At 50.3% G+C, this 17,608-nt stretch overlaps 1 pseudogene; it reads left to right on the top strand.

The window, feature by feature from the left end:
• LOC128793757 (hydrocephalus-inducing protein homolog) overlaps positions 1 to 17,608 on the top strand; it is a 69,751-nt pseudogene that overhangs the window by 5,438 nt on the left and 46,705 nt on the right.

The raw sequence follows: 17,608 nt of genomic DNA, 5'->3' as shown, positions 1-17,608 counted from the left end.
GAATGCCCAGCAGCCCAGCTTGCCTGCACAGGCAGCAAGAACCCCTGGAGAGCCAAGATTGGCTTTTAATACTGGAACCACACTGCCAGCCAGTGCTGGTCATGTTTCTCCAGGCAGAAAGTGCCTTTGAAGCCCACAGTCGATAGGCACAGCCTGTCTGTGTTTCCATTGCTTTTGGCAAGCTGATTGCTCTCATGGTTTTATGATTCTTCCTTGCTGCTTTACTGCCCATTTAAATTCTCTTTTGCCATCTCCTTGTTTTAGGGATTGTCTTGCTGTGTTCCTTCTTTTGCTTTTCAGGTTTGCTTTTATTCCCAGTAAGGCCACAGTGTTTGGTCTCCTCTCTTGCTGCTCTGCCTGCATGACTCTATCCCCAGAACGTCCCTACCCAAACCTGATCTGCTAGAAGGGAATTTCTTCCTTCCCCCAGGATAATGTGCTGTTTTGCCTTCAGGCAGCACATTCCCCCTCTGGAACACGACTACTGCATGGCTGTGTGCTGGCAGAAGCCAGCAGGTTTTTTGGCCTTGTTGAATATGCAGATGACTTGGTTCAGGTGCTCTGTCTCCGTCCTGCTGGTGCTGACCTGCTTGGCCCTTCCTTCCCACCACGCACTGCCCTACTGCCCCTGGCCAAAGTGCTGGACCCAGACAGAGGGGATTCAAGTTCACCCTTGTGAATTATGTGCCTGTACCTCCACAGCTGAAGGTGCTTTGGGAAAGGGGTCAAGGACAGATGTCACCAGGGCACGGACAGCTCTCCTCTCGTCCTGTTTCTACAAGTGGCAGAATCATAGTTTCATGTCTTTCTTGCAGATTTCTCGGATGGTGAAGGTCTGCATGGAGAGCTCACCTTATTTCGAGCTGGCGTGCCCCAGTGATGTGTACCACATCGTGCCACCGGGCGCGTCTGCCCGTGTGCGCATCCGCTTCACCCCTGATGAGATCAAGGTGAGCCTGGAGGAGCCAAAACAGAATTACCTCCAAAGCCACTGTTTTCCCTGCACCCTGGGTACAGCCCATTCCATGCTGTGAGCTTGACTCCAGGCTGTGGGCAGGCAGCCTGCCGCCACTCGCTGTTTGGCACGTGCTGTCAGGCACTGCACCCGGGCCTGACAGGCTCTGCTTCCCCTCCCTGCACATTCCTGAGCATCCCCAAGGGAAGATGCACAGGGAACAGTATGAAAATGACAGAGGGGTGCTGATAGATGTTCGGCCATCTCTAGGTACAGTGGAAGGGCTTTAATTATTATGGAACACACTAGAGAGGGACAAAGAGGTCGGAGAGCTTTCCTCCTTCCTGACTGGCAACAGCTTCCCTGCCTCACCCTGGGCTGGAGCAAAGACAGTGCTTTTTCACACCCTCTGTTCTCCAGCCTTGCAGCTGTGCTGTCCCAGAGCACAACTGACCGTGATACAGCTGCAGGGCCAGGGCAGAGGATGTGCTGTGCCCGGGAGCCCAGCCTGGCACAGGCACACTGGGCTCTAGGTGCCCTTAGTCAGCAGGAGGTTGGTGAGCTGCAGGGGACTTGGACACCTGCCTGAAAGAGCTTGTATAGGGCAGGTACAACCTGCAGGCAGAGCTGTGAGCCCAGAGCCTGTGGCAGTGCCACTGCTGTGGCTCTGTCTTCATGCCTGTCACTGTGGTGGCTCTGTCAGCTGGCACCCATTCCGTGCCAAACCTGCTTTTGTGGGGAGGTTTGAACACCAGTGCTGGGGCCCTGGCAAGTCTGATCTCAGTGCTGTGATCCGGAGGCTTGTTGATACAGAAGGGTTTGGGACATGGCATGGAAGGGAGGAAGCCTTGCAGGAAAGCAGAGAGAGTCTCTTTGCAACGGCATCCTGCCACCTCTTAGCACTGTTCTTCTCCTGACTTGCCTGGAGAGGCAAAGTTAGAGGGGAGTTCTGAGCCAACTGATCTTTCTACACCAGGCCAGAGGTGCAGGATCTCTTTGGGTGCAGCTGTTTCCTCATCTTCCTTTTACTTCTTAGAGTCAGTTTAACACTTTGTCCTTATTCTCAGACAGTGGGTATATAGAAACCTAAAGAGGAATGTCCTGTGTTCCCTAGCTCCATGTTCCTTAGAAGGAACTTAGGAATTATTTTACATCATTAAAATTTAGAGTAAAAAATATGGTGGCCTAGGGCAGTTCTTTGTATGACTCAAGTGGCACAAGAGCTTAATGCCACTGAGATAGGTTTTGCAAAGTGCACTGGTGTCTTTAAAATGTGACGTGTTAGTAGAATTTAGTGTTCATTTTAGGGTGGAATAGGTAACCTGACGCCTTGAAGGGTTATAGAAATGATTTTTCTTCTGCCACGGGGATGGCACTAAATGCCCTCTGCTGAGACCGTTTCTTTTCCTGCAGGATTATTCCCACGAGCTCGTCTGCATGACTGCAAAGGAAAGGATAGTTGTGCCAATTCGGGCCATTGGTGCCAAAGCTATCCTGGAATTCCCTGACCACCTGGACTTCCTGAAGTGTCCAGTCAAGTACAGCACCCAGAAGACTCTGCTGGTTCGCAACACTGGTAACCTGGAAGCTCATTACCAGCTGAGCACCCAGAGGTGAGGCAGCTCATCTCCTTTTGTGCAGAGGATATCACCCTTGGGTGATAACAGAGTTGGGAAAGAGCAGCAAAAGGAAGCAGAGCATCGCCGCTGCTGCCCTGCAGCCCTGGCTGGAAGTGAGCAGGATGGATGGCATCTGCTCTTGCTTTCAGTGTTCTTAGCAGGATGCAGCCTTTGAGCTTTCTCTGTCCCAGATTTCCTGGAGGGTGCTGGAACATGTTAGTAGCTGGCTTGCACCCTCCTGAGCACAAGCAGCTTCTGAAATGCTTACTCAGCACTGTCAGCCAAATAGAGCCATTCTCTGGGAGGCCACGGGCACGTGGCTTTCCAGTGGTCCCCTGAGCTGTGCTGCAGGCAGCCGGTGCACTTCCTGTTACTTAAAGCTGACCTGATTTCCCTTGTCAGCTGAGGGCATCAGTCACCTCTTCTGTTCCATGATGAACCTTTGAAAGCCAGTTTAAAATTTCAAACAGATGATTTAAATCTCTGAATAAGGTTGTGCCCCCTTTCATTGAGATTTCTTTCTAAATACTCTGAAGTTGCTGTGTTTCTGCCATCTTTTCATTTTGGTTTGTGTTAAATGTTTGCCAAAAGATCATGAATTCTTCATTGGGAACTTTCCTGCAGGTCGAGCTCCTCTAATGCCTGTCAATATGCCACATGCCCATAGGTACATGCACAGGTGTATAGGAAAGAGGAGACGTTTAAGGAATATGTGAGGAGCAGTTGGGCTGATTTAGGAAAGTACAGAATAACTTCTGCTGGAGGGGACCTCTGGAAATCATCTGAGCAGACACACTGCTCAAAGCAAGACCAGTGTCTGGGGATTGCAAGGTGCCATTGGGAGATCTGGACCTGTCTTGAGATGCCATACAAGAAAACATACAAATGGACCTAGTTAAAAAGCAGAAGAAAGCAACCTATTAAAACCCCCTCCATACCTTATCTTTTCTGCCTGTTGGGTGCAGTAGTGATTCACTGAAAGGGCACATCTAACAGGATGAGAAGTGTCTTAAGGAACAGCTCACAATTTACAGATAAAAGGCCAAAATTTAGCCTGCCAGCCCCATCTCTTGGCAGTGGTTTTCATTTGGTTATTACAGTATGAGGGATGTCTCCTTCACAGCTCTTCTATCTGTGGGCTCAGGGAACAGCTTAGTGATGTTGGCTGAAATTCAGAGGAGTTAAGTTTAGCTGTAGAGCTTGTGTCCTTGGGTCTTGGGGAGCCAGGTCTGTGTGAGAGATGACTGCTACAGCAGTAACATAGGAGTCTGCTGGGTACAGCCCAGGGATGTAGAAGATGCAGGGGCTGATTTGCACTCAGTTTTCCAGTCCTGAAACTGAGTCCTGAACTTGGCTGGATCCTCTTCTCCTGATAATTTGAAAATAAGAAGATACCTTCTTTCTCAGACAACCCCTGAAGTCACCCCCAGGAATGTTATTCCCATCCTGCCATCTGAGGGCAGGAGCATGTAACATGGGGCAGCAGTGGGAATGGAATGGAATGGAATGGAATGGAATGGAATGGAATGGAATGGAATGGAGTGCTGAAGTGTGGCCAGGGATTCCCTTAACTGGCAGTTTCTCTGTCCTGGTGAAATCCCTGGCAAAAGAATAAGAAAAAATCCTGTGCCTTGCCCACACCAGGCACTGATTGCCCCAAGCCCCAGCAGAGACCTGCAGCAGTCCTGGTATCACCCCCGGGGCAGATGCAGGAGCAGGTACACTAATCTGGCTCTGGGGCTGGTGGGGCTTTGTCTTTCCTCCCCTCCCTCCAAAGTCTCACGTCCAGCACATAAACATTGCTGGCCCAAGGCTTCTCCATCAGCCAGTAGTGATGTTCCCACTAGTGGTAATGGGAACAGGCCAGGCCCATCATTGCAGCAATAGATCCTTAATGAGCAGAACCTGAAGCAACTGACATGAATCAAGTTCAGCTTGCCAGATGTTCTCTTTATTTTTGTGTGTGATGCATTCATCACCAAACTCCCCAGAACACACTTCTAAGTGACAGATTGGCCACCAGCAAAGCACCGAGGCCAGGAACTTTTGTTTCCTCAGTGGGGCTGTAGAAGAGCACAAAGCCCAGCAGCTGCTGGGCAGAAGCACATTTCCCTGAGCTGTCCCTGAGCATCAAAGCACGGAGTCTTGCGTTTGTCAGGCAAGAGCTCTTTACCTGGCGACCAATCCTAATTGCTCCTGTTAAATCCAAAGTGCACCAACACGTTTGCATCATTATTTCCAACACATTACACAGAGTTTCTCTGCTGGGCCAATCAAACAGATACCAGCCTGGGTGACGTCCCACAGTCCCAGGCTGCATGGCTGGTAAATAGAAAGCTCCTGTTCTGTTTCCTTGATGTGCTTCTGCTAATGGTGCTTCATTTAGCTGGGACCAGATCCTTCAGATTGTAAATGGCATCCTCCTTTGGGTTTCCATGTCACTGTGTTGCTCTAATCTGCATTTGCACTCTTTCAGAGTTTTGACTGCTCCTTTTCTTAGAGCAGCTTTCACTGAAATGCTGGTAAAATGTGCCCTTTTAGGCTAAATCAGGACATTTTCAAGGTAAAATAAACCAAAGAACCACACTGCAAATTCAACAGTAGCTATTCTTTGGTCTTCAAGGAGAAGTTCCTTCTCCCTGTCTGATTCCAGGCTGTAATCTCACAGGACAGGTAGTGCCCTAACATTTGCATCTCTTGCGATGAGGTTTATAGGCAGCAGGAAAAGAGAAATTCCTGAGGCAGTGAGTGTCAAGTTGTGCATGCAGACAGCTCTGAACCCTCTCCGTGCTTTTCACAAACCATTCTCTGATGGGATTGCTGGCAGTCGGACCCTTGAGTCTCATTGCAGAGGGCTGGATGCAGAGTATGGGGGAGATGAGGTCCTTTTACCCACAGGATCCTCTGAGGGCTGGATCTGCTCAGAAGTGGGTCAGTGGCTGTTTCTGATCCTGCCTGTTCTGTCTGTCTCCTGCTGACTGGTTGGTTAGCTCCCTGCTTGCCCAAGTGAGCTGAAGTGAGCTGCACTGCAGAAGGAATCTCATGCCCAGGTGTCCCCCCGAGTCCTGATCCCTCTCTCTGTGTTGCAGTCCTTTCTTCGTGGTTCCAGCCACGGGAACTCTGGGCGCTGGTGACAGCATGCAGGTGACAGTGGGATTTCACGCGCTGACGAATGGTGACCATTTCGGGTCCCTGGTAGCGTGCTGCAACACAGGTGAGTGCTGGGCCCTGCACAGGGCACAGGACAGTTCTGCCCCATCACTCCCTGTTGTCCCATCCCCCTCCATTGCTTCTAGAGGTCCCTCCCCTGTTCAGCTTTACCCCAGAGAAACCTGAGAACTCGTTGGTGTTTAGGGAGTTGATAAAGTGGATCCCCTCTAACGGGCTAAGATTTTTGACTCCTGTTTTGCTGGGAGTTGCTGAGTGGAGGAAGGAGGATCCCTGATTCTCCACTACCATGTGGCTATGCCTGGGTGAAGTTTTATTTTATTCCTGGGCGGTGCTGTATGTGAGGTCTCCATCAGACTCTCTCCAATGCAATGTATTTCTTGCACACATTGGCTTGTCACAGACCATTTTTCTATGTTGCCCTTACACATATATGTAGTTTCTGTCCAATAACATTTTCAGGCCCTCAAGTTCCTGTTTGGTGACAAATCAAAACAAATTTTTCCTTGTCCCCATTTCCCAGACCGTTCATGCTGTTGCAAACCTCTCACATCTATCTCCCGTTTGATTTCTAGACTGAGGAATCCCATTCAGTCTTCATACAGAAGCTGCTCTGTACTTATTAATCTTTCCTTTGTCCCTTTTTTATTTAATTTGCAATGGTCCAGCTTGGTTTTTGAGATCAAAACAATACAAAATATTTCAAGGCTGATGTGGCTGTGCATTTGGACAGGGAGATGATGATGATTTTCATGGTGTTCATTTTGTAGTGGTTTGTCATATTGCAGAGCCAGGCTGGTTGTGTTGCCTCACTTATGTCCCCTCCTGCTGTGGGCTGTCACTTCACTTGTTCCTCTGGGCCTCCTTTTGCTGCCCACATGCCCCCAGGCGTATTTGCTGGTCAGCAACAAGGGATCCAAGGGATCAGGAGAGACATGAGTCTCGTGGGATGCCCAGGGGAGACCCTGGGCAAGCCAGGACTGAACAGGGCTCCTCAGCATCACCTGAAGGACTTTGATGCAGAAATCCTGATGATCTGAGTGGGTCACTGGAGCACATTGACAAATCTCACTGCACATACTGTCACCTTGGGGCCAAATCTCTACAAACACACTGAGAAATAAGGTGTTTAAGGAGTTGCCCAGGATGTCCTCACGCAGTACACCCAGAGCTGTCAGGATGTGATAAATGTACTCATCCATGGAACTGCTCATTCAGCTAAAAGCTGTGACACCTTCTTCTGTGACCTGCGGTTTGCTCTGTTCCTTGTGCTTCCATCAGCCACTGAGCTGAGCAAAGACTCCCCTTTGCTTTGTTCCAGGTGAAGAAAGGATCCACACAAAGCTCCATGGAGAAGCTGTAGATCTCAACCTTGGGTTGAGCACAAGTTCCGTGGAGGTTGAGAAGACTTTCATCACCATGTCAAACCACACAACCGTGTTCATTCAAAACAGGAGTAACATCACAGCCCACTTCCAGTGGAAGACTTTTCTTGATGAGGAAGATGAGAATGAAGTGAAGAGGAGGTTGGTTTGAAAGATGCATTTCAGTGAGAGACATGGCCCAAGACTGAAACTAACGTATGGCCTCAGGGGGCTGTTGGTGCTTTTGAATGGTTTAGGCCAAGTAAACCATCCCTGGCACTAGGGTGTGTGTCCCTGGGCTTCAGGAGCTCAGCACTTAGCATTCCAGTTCCATTTATACTCCAACCATGGCATTTTGGGAAGGAAAGGTTGATTGCAATGACTGGATTTCCTCAAGTTCTAACTGGGCTTTTGCCTCTCTAATCATCTTCCTCCATGACCTGGCAACATCCTTAAACATTTCCTGAGTTGCCAGGCCCTCTTTCCAAAGGTGATGCACCCTCTTTTTTTCCCTTAGTTCCTTCAAGAGCTCCTTGCCCATCCAGGCTGCTTGTCTTCCCCGTCAGCTCACCTTTCAGCACACAGGGACAGTCTGTTCCTGTGCCTTCAAGACTTCTTTCTTGAAGTATGTCCATTCTTCCTGGACCCCCTTGTTTTTAAGGTCTGTTTCCAAAGGTACTCTCCATATTAGTCTCTTGAACAGGCTGAATCTGCCCTCCAGAAGTCCAGAGTGGAAGTTTTGTTGATGCCCATCCTTGTTTCACTGAATATTGAGAACTCTTATTATTTCACAGTCACTGTACTCCAGACAGTGGTGAACAGATGAAGTTCATTTAGTCATTAGGGAATCTCCTGGTGATATCCAGGGAGCCAGCAGACTGCCCTGTGGAATGGATCTGGTCAATATACAGAGCCCTTAGTTCCTCTTAGAAGGGAGTCACCTACTACCACTACCCTTCTTTTCTTCTTAATACTTGAGGCTGTGATCTGTCTGACAGACCAAGGACAGCTGGGAGACTCTCCAGACAGATTTTTTTCTTTAGTGTCATCTGCCACACCCTCTGGATCCAGGGCCTCATACCATATTCTGTCAGGGCACCTGCGTAGGTGATGGGCATCAGGACAGAATTTTATTAGCTCCCCAGTAGAGATCCATTTCCATTCCCCACTGTCTCTTAGGTCTCCTTCTCCTCCCTGATCACAAGAAGGGCAGGATTCCTCTGGCTCCTGCTGAGCTTCTCTCAGGGTTGGACAGGCGTAACTCCACCAGTTTATTTCTGTTTCGCTCTCCCTAATGCTCCTCAGCCTTTCCACTTCTTCCTTAAGCTCTGCCACCGGACAGAGCAGATCATTCACCTGCTGACACCACACACAGGTGTCTTTCACACTGTCCTCTGATATTTACACCAGGCTCAGACCCTCCCTGCAGCCAGGGGCCTGGACAGCTGCGTCCTTCCTGGGGGGCTCTGTTTGAGTTGGTACACTCCTGCTGGCAGCAGCAGCAGCAGCAATGGCTTTTCGTCATTTGTAAAACATTGCTGGGAAAAAAAAAAAAAAAACAACAGAAAGAAGAAAGAAAGAAAAAAAAAAAAAGGCAAGCACCTCACAAGCAGCCAAAAGACACAACCCAGTACACAAGGAGGGTGGGTGGCTGCACCCTTTTTGCTCAGCCTGCTTGTGCCAACTGCCACGCAAAAACTGAAAAAACTGCAAACCGCTGTGCCCAAATCGTCGTGGCAAGCCCCTGCTTGCTGCGGACCGGGTCGCTCACACTCCCCAGAGCCATTTTGCATCACCTGCAAAGGACCAGGAGATCAACCCTCGCCTGCTTGAATGGCTGGCGAGAGAGTCCTTTAGTGCCCTGAGCTTCTTGGTTTTCCTCTGTCCTCTATCTCCTTACACAGTGTCTGACTTCCATACAAGCTCTGTGTGTTAAAAGAAAATCCCTTTACCTTCTCTGGCTATTTCCCTGGGCTGTTTATTTCCATTTCTTCCCACTTGCCTGACTCAGCCTGGACCCCAGGTGATCCACTTTTCCCTCAGAAGCAACTAAGTTTCCCCAAAGTAAACTTCGACCTGGTTTTGGTTTTGTGGGTTTTTCTCCAATTACATCTGTTTTCATGACAGTTTGTGTCTTAGACAGTCACCAGGACATTTTGTTCTTCCTTACTTCCAGTCTTAGGGATGGCTTTAGCTCCAAGGTCACTGTCCTGCTGTCAGAGAAGTTTTTGAGATCTCAGAGCAGAGAGGACTTTTTAATGAGAGGAGATTGTGCAGGATCCTTTCCCTCTCATGACATTTACTACTATGCACTGGGATGGGATCATGCAAAGGTCTCTACAGGAGTTTGCTGTTCCCTCCTGCACAACAAAGTCCCTTCCCCTCTCAGAGCCTCTGTTTTCATGCATATTGCATATAAAACCTTGAATGTCGCTGAAGGGCGGCAGTGCCTGAATTCATCCATTTCCTTTGGAAGTGCTCTGGGATGCTCTTGTGAAAGGCAGAGTAGGGAACAGGGCAGGTCCAAAATGGCAGAAACAGAGAGTGATGCTGGTAACACGTAGCTGCAACCCAGCTTCATCTCCCCTTCCCAGGGGGTGCTCCATGATCTTTATCTGCCTCCCCCAAGCAACTCAGTGGTAGGAAAAGCCAGCTGAGGTGGCTGGTGGATTCTCCCTCAGTTTTGGCAGAGGCTTTGATCCAGGAGGTTCTCTTGAGGGCTGCTGGCTTTGGAAACGTCTCCTGAGCTTGCAAGTGTGAAGTAAAACTACCTGCTGTGCCAGTGAACAGCAAGTTATCCTCTGATCCATGTGGGACCCCCATGGCTTGGGGTCAGCCCTTGCTGGGGAGCTGCTGCTGCTCCTTCCCAAGTGCTTTGCTCTCCTGCACTCACACTTCTCTCTGCAAATATGTGGCTTATTAAATGATCTGCTGGCCTTGTGTCTCCCTGTGGCTGCAGGCAGTGTAATTCGCTGCACGTGCCAAGTGAGGTGTGGATGGAAACCTTAATGGAGGAGGAAAAAATACGGAAGGTGAAGGGCTTTTGTGAAGATCGCATTGGCATCCTGAAGAGCATGGTCGAGGAGGAGGTGGCAAAGGTGCAACAAGACCCCATGCTGTTCTCCGATGAAGTTTTTTTCATTGAGCCATTGGTAAGTGATAGCTGAGAACCTCATTTTCCTCCTCCTCCTCCTCCTCTTCCTCCTCCCACCCACCCTATCCCTGCCCCCCTTGCCCCCAGATGCGGTCACTCGGCAGATCCTCAGCTGGCTGGATGTGCTGAGAGGGAGGACATGGAGTTTCTGGTGTGGCTGCAGAGCTCCCTGCTGAAAGCATTTCTGCCCTGCAGGCTCAAGGCAGGGCTGGGAGCCTGACAAAGCCGAGCTCTGCTGCCAGGGCTCGAGCTCAAGGGCGCTCCGTGCGTGTCCTTGCAGTGTCCACAGGGAGCAGTTATTGTAGGCAGGGGCTCCCCCGACACGTGGTGCCTGGGGTTCAGCAGAGGGTGTTGGAGCTCTGCCAGTTCACATACTGACCTGAAGCTTGCAATGGTTCGCTGGGAAAAGGAGGCCAAATTCAGCCCGAGGTTAATCACAGAAATGCCAATCCCCTCCTGTAACCACGCCTTGCACTATTTCTGAGTGTCCCTCCCAGTGTCATCTGAGAGCCTGGACACAAGGCTGGAAGGTTTAAATGGGCCTTATGAGTTCTCTTGCACACAGGGACAGAAAACCTTTTCCTTTTCTGTTTGTGCAAGCAAACTGCCACGTCCTCCCACCAACCAGAGCCCTGATTCTGAGTACTGGCATTGTGAGAGATTATGAATGCCTGGTGTCTGCACAGTGCAAAATCCCTTCTCATCTTGGAGTAAACCCCAGAATAATCCCAACCTCTGCATTCTTTCAAAACAGGTTAACTAATATTTGTATTTCAAGGAAGGGGATCATGTTCCCTCCTTGGCTACTCCTATGGCTCATCTAAGGCCAAGAGCCACCAGTGCACAGTGGCAGTTGCATCCCACTGTAGCTGACAGCAGCAGGATGTGACCAAGAGCTTGTGTCAGAGCAGTAGGAATATTGTGGAGAGTGGGAGCTGATCAGCTGAGCATTGAGAGCTTCCAGCAGTGTGCTGAGCTGGGTTTGGAGTGCTTCCTTGGGCTCCTTGAGTTGTTCACTCATCACTGATGCTCTAAATAAAGGCTTACAGGACTGTGGTTGAAAACAAGAAATATGCAGTTTGAAGAGAAATGTTTTGCTGTCCCTTTCTGTTTTAGGAGGGAGAAATTGGGCCGCATTGTTCGGCCGAAATCAAGGTGACCTTCAAACCCCTAAAGGCACTGAAGTACCAAAGTATGGCTTACTGCAATATCTCAGGTACAGCTCCTTTCCCCAGCTTCTCTCACCCTCAGTGCAGCCATGGTGCAAGCCTGAGCCCACTGGGCTCCCCTGTAACTGCTGGGAAGAGTCCCTGGTCAGCAGGGCAGTGCTGGCACACCCCACTGGCCCTGCAGCTTCCAGGGAGTCTCCCGTGCAAGGCCAGGGCTCAGAATCCTGTGTCTGGGTTACTGATCCCAAAACCACCCAGGCAGTGCAGGGAGAGATTTTCATGCCATGGCTTTGCCAGCATTTCCTCAAAGGCCAAAGAGCTACAGAGCAGAAGAGCTTTAGTGAGCAAGCACTAAGCCCCTCTAGAGACCACTGACCTCCAGGATGGGTCCATTTGACATGGCTCCATCATCAGGTGGTAGGAGCTGAGTTAGAAATGGGCTCCCTGACCCTGGATCACCTCCCACTGCCCAGACACCACCAGACCAGAGGTGCCTGAGCCCCACTGAGCCCAGGGTGTTTGCAGAAGGAGCACCCTTGGCCAGCAGCTGCTTCTGTCCCTGTGTGGGAATTGTCACCTTGCAGCTCAGTCTGTGGAAATGAAACACAATGCTGAGTGCCAGAAGTTGAGGACTTTGGCAACAAAGTCGTGTGCTGCTGGGCCAGGTAGTTTGGCGATTGCCAAACTCTTTATGAGCTTTGTGCCTTCACTGAATGGATTTCAGAGCTCCTCTAAGTGCATGGGAAGGAAACCACATAATCATAGTATGTTAAGGATGGAATGGACCTTAAAGCTCGTCTAGTCCCAAGGCCCCTGCCATGGGCAGGGACACCTCCCACTAGACCTGGTGGCTTCAAGCCCCATCCAGCCTGGCTTTGAACACTTGCAGGGCTGGAACCTCCACAACTTCCATGGAGAACCTGCTCCAGTGTCTCACCACCCTCACAGTAAAATAATTCTTCTTAATATCTAACCTAAATTTCCTTTCTTTCAATTTCTACCCATTACTCCTTGGCCCGTCACTGGAGGACATCAGAGATGTTTTAAACTCAGCAAACTGGTGGCTCAAATTGGAAACCAGCCCCAGGAATGGGTTAGGAATTGCAAGTCAGCCCCAAGGGATATGTCCTGAGGGAAGAGAAGGGTCCTTATCTTCTCCTGCAGCATCAGGAGCTGGTTGCATCCAGCTCAGAGTCAGGGACTAGCACGGAGGCAGCCTGGAAAATGCAGTGTAACAGAGGGAATTATTGTACTGAAATGGACATCTCTCCCCAGGCCGTGAGAGCAGGATGACCCTTCGCCTCAAAGGGGAAGGCCAAGGACCTTTGCTTGAATTCAGCTGTCCTTCACTGAATCTTGGGAAAATTCTTGTTGACACCCTCCACGTCTGTGAGGTGAGCAGCAGGGCTTGGGATGGATCCTGATGGCTCCTGAGGCAGCAGCAAGCCTGGTGGAGCTGTGGAATTCCTGGCAACCTGGGCAGTTGTGAGCAGGGAATATTTGATGTACTGGTCAAATCTAGGGGGGTCAGAAAGGTGTGTCTGTCGTTCATGAAGCCCCACTCCCTGCTTTTGGGCAGCCTTCCTTAGGGATCAGCTGGGAGGCTTCCTGCAAAACAACCCCTTGGCATATGAAACCTTTGTACTGGGCTGTTCAGAAGCAGCTGGAACACACTGGCTGCATTTAAGCTTCAGTCCACTGCAAACAGCTTCCAGTCAAGTGTCTCCTGCTTATTCCTGGAAGTCACAGGAAAGCCATCCAGCCTCCTGGCTGAGTGCTGGCCCTTGCAAAGAGCTTGGGAGTTCTTTCTCTTGCTGACCAGTCCCTCACCACACTTCAGCCTTGGTGCATTTCTGGCTCTAGAAAGTGAAACGTGTTCCTGGGAATACAGCAAAGGATTTTTCTACCTCTTTGCCTCCCCCACAATAGTGTCAAGTTTGCAAAAAAAAACAAAAAAAAAAACCCCAAAAAAACAAACCAAAAAAAAACACCCCAAAACCATGAGAAAGCAACTGAAAGAGGTAGAAAATGAGGCACTACATCATGCCAGACACTTTCAAAAGCTTAACTGTGGAAGGGAAAGACACGCTTATTTTTCTTACCCAAAGATGGTGCTGTCTATACATTGAGATGCTGATGCCTCATTATCAATGTATTGTTTTCATGGTATGAGAAAAGGTGAATGAGTAGATGGTACTGTTGGAGCTCTGCTAACTGGGGCAGCAGCAGCTCTGTGGTGATTCACTACGCAGCTGCAATCACCCCACGTTGCTCTCAGGGCCAGGTCTGAATGAGCTTGGTGATGCTGACCAGAGGTGGACTGCTCTGTGTCCGTGGGATAACCCCAGGGTGACTGCAGTTATGTGGAGTTACCACGGCTTTGCATGAAAACCCAAAGGCAGACCTTGTCCTCTTGTATTTTTAAATTTCTGCCATTCAGCAGCACAAAGCATCCTCTGCCTTTTCTGGGTGTTAATTGCATCATTAGAAAATAACTCACAAGAAGGGAAGATTCCACATGTATTTCCATTTTGCTTTCTTGCTGCTGCAGGTGAAGCTGATTAACCAAGGAGCTCTTGATGCTCCCTTCACCTATATCCCTTCAACCAGGAAGGGATTCTGCTTCAAGTTTGCACCTGAGGAGGGCATCATTGCACCAGGTGGGATCCAGACTATTCAGATCTCCTTCAATGCCACCGTGCTGGGGATGTTTGAGGAAGAAATCCAGGTCAGTGTGGCTGGATCTCCTACGCCTGCCATCCTGACCATCAGGTAAGGACTGTGGGAGCTTGGTGGGCACATCTGTAGCTGTCCCTGGGACATCCCCCACCTACCTGATTTTGGGGTTGAGCAGAGAAAAAAGGTGTTTCCTGAGGTCTTAATCACTGCTCTGATCCTGGAATTACCTTAGTGTGAGGATGCCTCCTGCCCTGGGTGGTACCCAGGAGCTGGAATGACTCCTCCCTGCAGGGATCTCCCTCTGCCTTGGGGCATGGCAGGCAGTGGGATGGATCAGCTTTGGGCAGTAGCTGCTCTGGGATGTCCCCCCTGAACAGCCAGCAAGGCCCCCAGGGCTTTGGAGGTTGGCCAGCCTGGGTGATTCTGCACCAGCAGCAGTGTTTGTAAAAACTTCTGTTAATAATCCATCCCAGATGGGCAGCAGCCTCCTCACCTCACCTCTCACAGCCATGCTGTGGGGGACAAGCCGTGCTCTCAACTCCTGTGCAGAGAGTGCCCTGGTAGCTCCTTTCCACAGCCAGGCAAGGGCTGATGTGGGAGACGGGGAACTGTGCAGCAGGAACTGTCCCAAGGACTTGGGCGTCGTCCTATGGGCTAGTGCCATTGCAAGACATAATCCTGGCCCAGCAAAAGGGGCAAGGGCTGATAAAAGGGGAGGCAGAGCTCAGTCCTCAGGACCACAGCACACGAGGGCTTGTCCCTGCTAGCCTGAGCCATGTGCTGCTAGGATCATGTAGGGTAAGCAGGAGATCTGATGCTGGCTGCTCTGGAGCTTTGGAGCTAGGCTGTTGCTGTTGGGAGGCACTGGGTCAAGGCAATAAAGAAATTACAGCACTCTGCAGTTGATTATACCAGTAAGATAAGGGAGATGGATAAAAAAAGAACAAGCAAGTTATTACTTAGCAAGAGAAAAGTGGTCAGAAGGTCTGTCCATAGTGGAGAAACAATTATGCTGGCTTTGTTTTTGGAAGAAAAGTGCTGCTTTTTTATTTTGGAAACCAAGAGGGAACCTTTCACCATCAAATAATTGATTCTCCTCTGTCCCTCCCCCAAACTGGTCATGGGATGTTTCTGCATAAGCAGCTTCCTCCTTGAGCAAAGGCAGGTGTCTCTTGTTGAGAGGTGTAGAGCAGAGCCAGTGGCAGTCCTGTGAATATAACAGAAGGCACAGCTCGCTGGTCCTTGATTTTTAACCAAAAGGCAGAGTGGGCGTTGATTGGCATCAACCATGAAATAAACTCGTGAGTGTTGTGCAGCTTCAAGTGCTGATTTTCAGTAGGTGACTTTTGGAGTCTGTCTGCTGAGTTCAAGGACACGTGAGGTGGTGTGCTAGATTCAGGACACCCTTGTTTGGTTGTTTAAGCTATTGCTCTTGGCTGTGCCAGCTGGTGCACTGCTGACAAGCTGGTCCTTTCCTCTAGGAGTCATCTGTCCACTGTGTAGAACTGTTGCTGCTCTTTTCAGAGCATGTTTGGGGCTCCCCCGGCTTCATGTCTCAAAACTGTGTCTGTAATGATTGTGTGGGTCAAACTCTCCTGAGAAAGCTCCTCCATGGGAACAGCAGTTACAGCTCAGAAGTAGCAAAGCAGGGCACCTGTAGCTGGAAAGTACAGAAGTTTGTGGGGGCACCTTTATGTCCATCACATTACAGATGGGGAGACTGAGGCACGGAGCCACGTCTGGGTGTGTGTTCAGGGTCCTTCATGGGACCACCAGCAACCCGGGGGCTTTTCCTGCCTGCCCTGTGCCCAAAGCCCCATCAGTGGCTGTTGGCTGCTGGCCACTTGGCTTTAGCTGCCTCCACAGGGGCACTGTGCTGAGCACATGGTGCTGTGTTGATTTGAACCCCACCGTGCCCTGACACCAGGTTTTGTGCCCCCAAGCCATGGCAGCCAGACCTTTGCAATTCCCTTTAACCAAGCCATTTCCTCCTCTGTCCTCGCTGTCGCAGGGGGTGTGTCGTTGAACCGACTGTACGCTTCAGTGTCCATGATGAGCTCAGCTTCGGGGACATCTCCTTTGGTGAGTGTTCCCTGGGCTGGGACACAGCGTGAGGGATCTGTGTGTTCCAAAATGGAGCACTTGAACATAAAAGCATCCCTCACTCATGTTCTGCCACAGCAGCCTCTTCAGGGTGTGAACTCCAGGGCTGCTGGTGCCTCAGGTAGCATTCTGCCGTTGTGAGATCAAACAGAACCAAGGCATAGAAAGTCAGTATTTTCTGCTGTCTCTGTCCTGCTTTAAAAGACAGATGTCTGCCAAGGAAGGTGGGAGTCTTCCTGGAGTGGAAAGATGACCCCCTCCCACCCAATTATTATACCTTTGAAAGTACAGGGCTCACAGGCAAAAAAAACATGGGAAAAAGGAATAATAGTTCTTTACCAGAATATATCAGGACAGCACAGACAACAACGCAAGAACAGACATTGCCCACCCGCCAAGTACCGGTTTTTCCCCTTTGGTGTAGTTATGATGACAGCAGGAGGGGCTGTGGGCTCTGGCAGGGCAGGAAGGAAGGAAATGCTCCTTTGGCGAACTCACGGGCAGAGGGGATCTCGGCACTGGCCGACAGCAGCAGGCAGGAGCGGGGAAGGCAGGCGGGTTGGATCCCAGTGCTGAGCCGCAGCCAGGGCAGTCCCGGGGCCAAGCACACAGCCTCCCACAGCAGCACACGGCCGACCTTCGACTCCCGAGCGGGAGGAAGGGAAGCTCCGCTCCCTGCCGAACCTGAGGTCAGGTCCGACCTCACAGCCGCCCACGGCATCGCGCCACAACTCCCAAAAACCCCGAATGGAAAAGCCCACCCCCGCAGCCAAAACCTCCCAAAACCCCTATCCCCCTTTTTCGACCAAGGGGAAATTCACTACGGAGCCTAAACCCATAATAATGAAGTTCATTAACATTTTGAGAAAAGTAATTGCCTTTCCTGAGCTGCTTCTTCCCCAGCCTGCATCACCACGGAGGCACTTGTCAAGTTGCCTTTTGAATAAATGAAACAAGAAAGGCAACAGGTAGAAATATGGTTCTGAAACAGGAGATTCATCCTGCTTAATCCAATTTCATTCCTAAGGTCTCTTCAGCTGAAGGCAGCTGTTGTATCTTTGCTTCTTTTTAACTGTTGATGTCAGTCTCATTTGAGGTTTTGACATCTGTGTTTGTCCTTTTTGTGCCTCTCTTACCTCCCTGCTGGAGTCACTGCTGGAGCTGGCAGTGGTCACTGTTGATGAGAAGCTCTGGGCTGTAGCTGCAGTTGTTTTTTCTCCCCATCTGTGTTCCAATGCCTCTTGGTGAGCAGGCCTGGGGAGAAGTCTCCTCCCCACAGAGCTGGCCAGCCCAGCCAGATGTCCACTGCAGAGCAGGTTGTGGCTGCTGTCCGGGCTCTGCAGGACATCCCCACTGTGCCTGGCTCTATCTCTGACTTTCCAGTATGGAAAGCAAAT

The sequence above is a fragment of the Vidua chalybeata genome, chromosome 11 (genome assembly GCF_026979565.1).
Source record: "Vidua chalybeata isolate OUT-0048 chromosome 11, bVidCha1 merged haplotype, whole genome shotgun sequence".
Taxonomy (NCBI): domain Eukaryota; kingdom Metazoa; phylum Chordata; class Aves; order Passeriformes; family Viduidae; genus Vidua; species Vidua chalybeata.
This window is presented reverse-complemented; position numbering and strand designations above follow the sequence as displayed.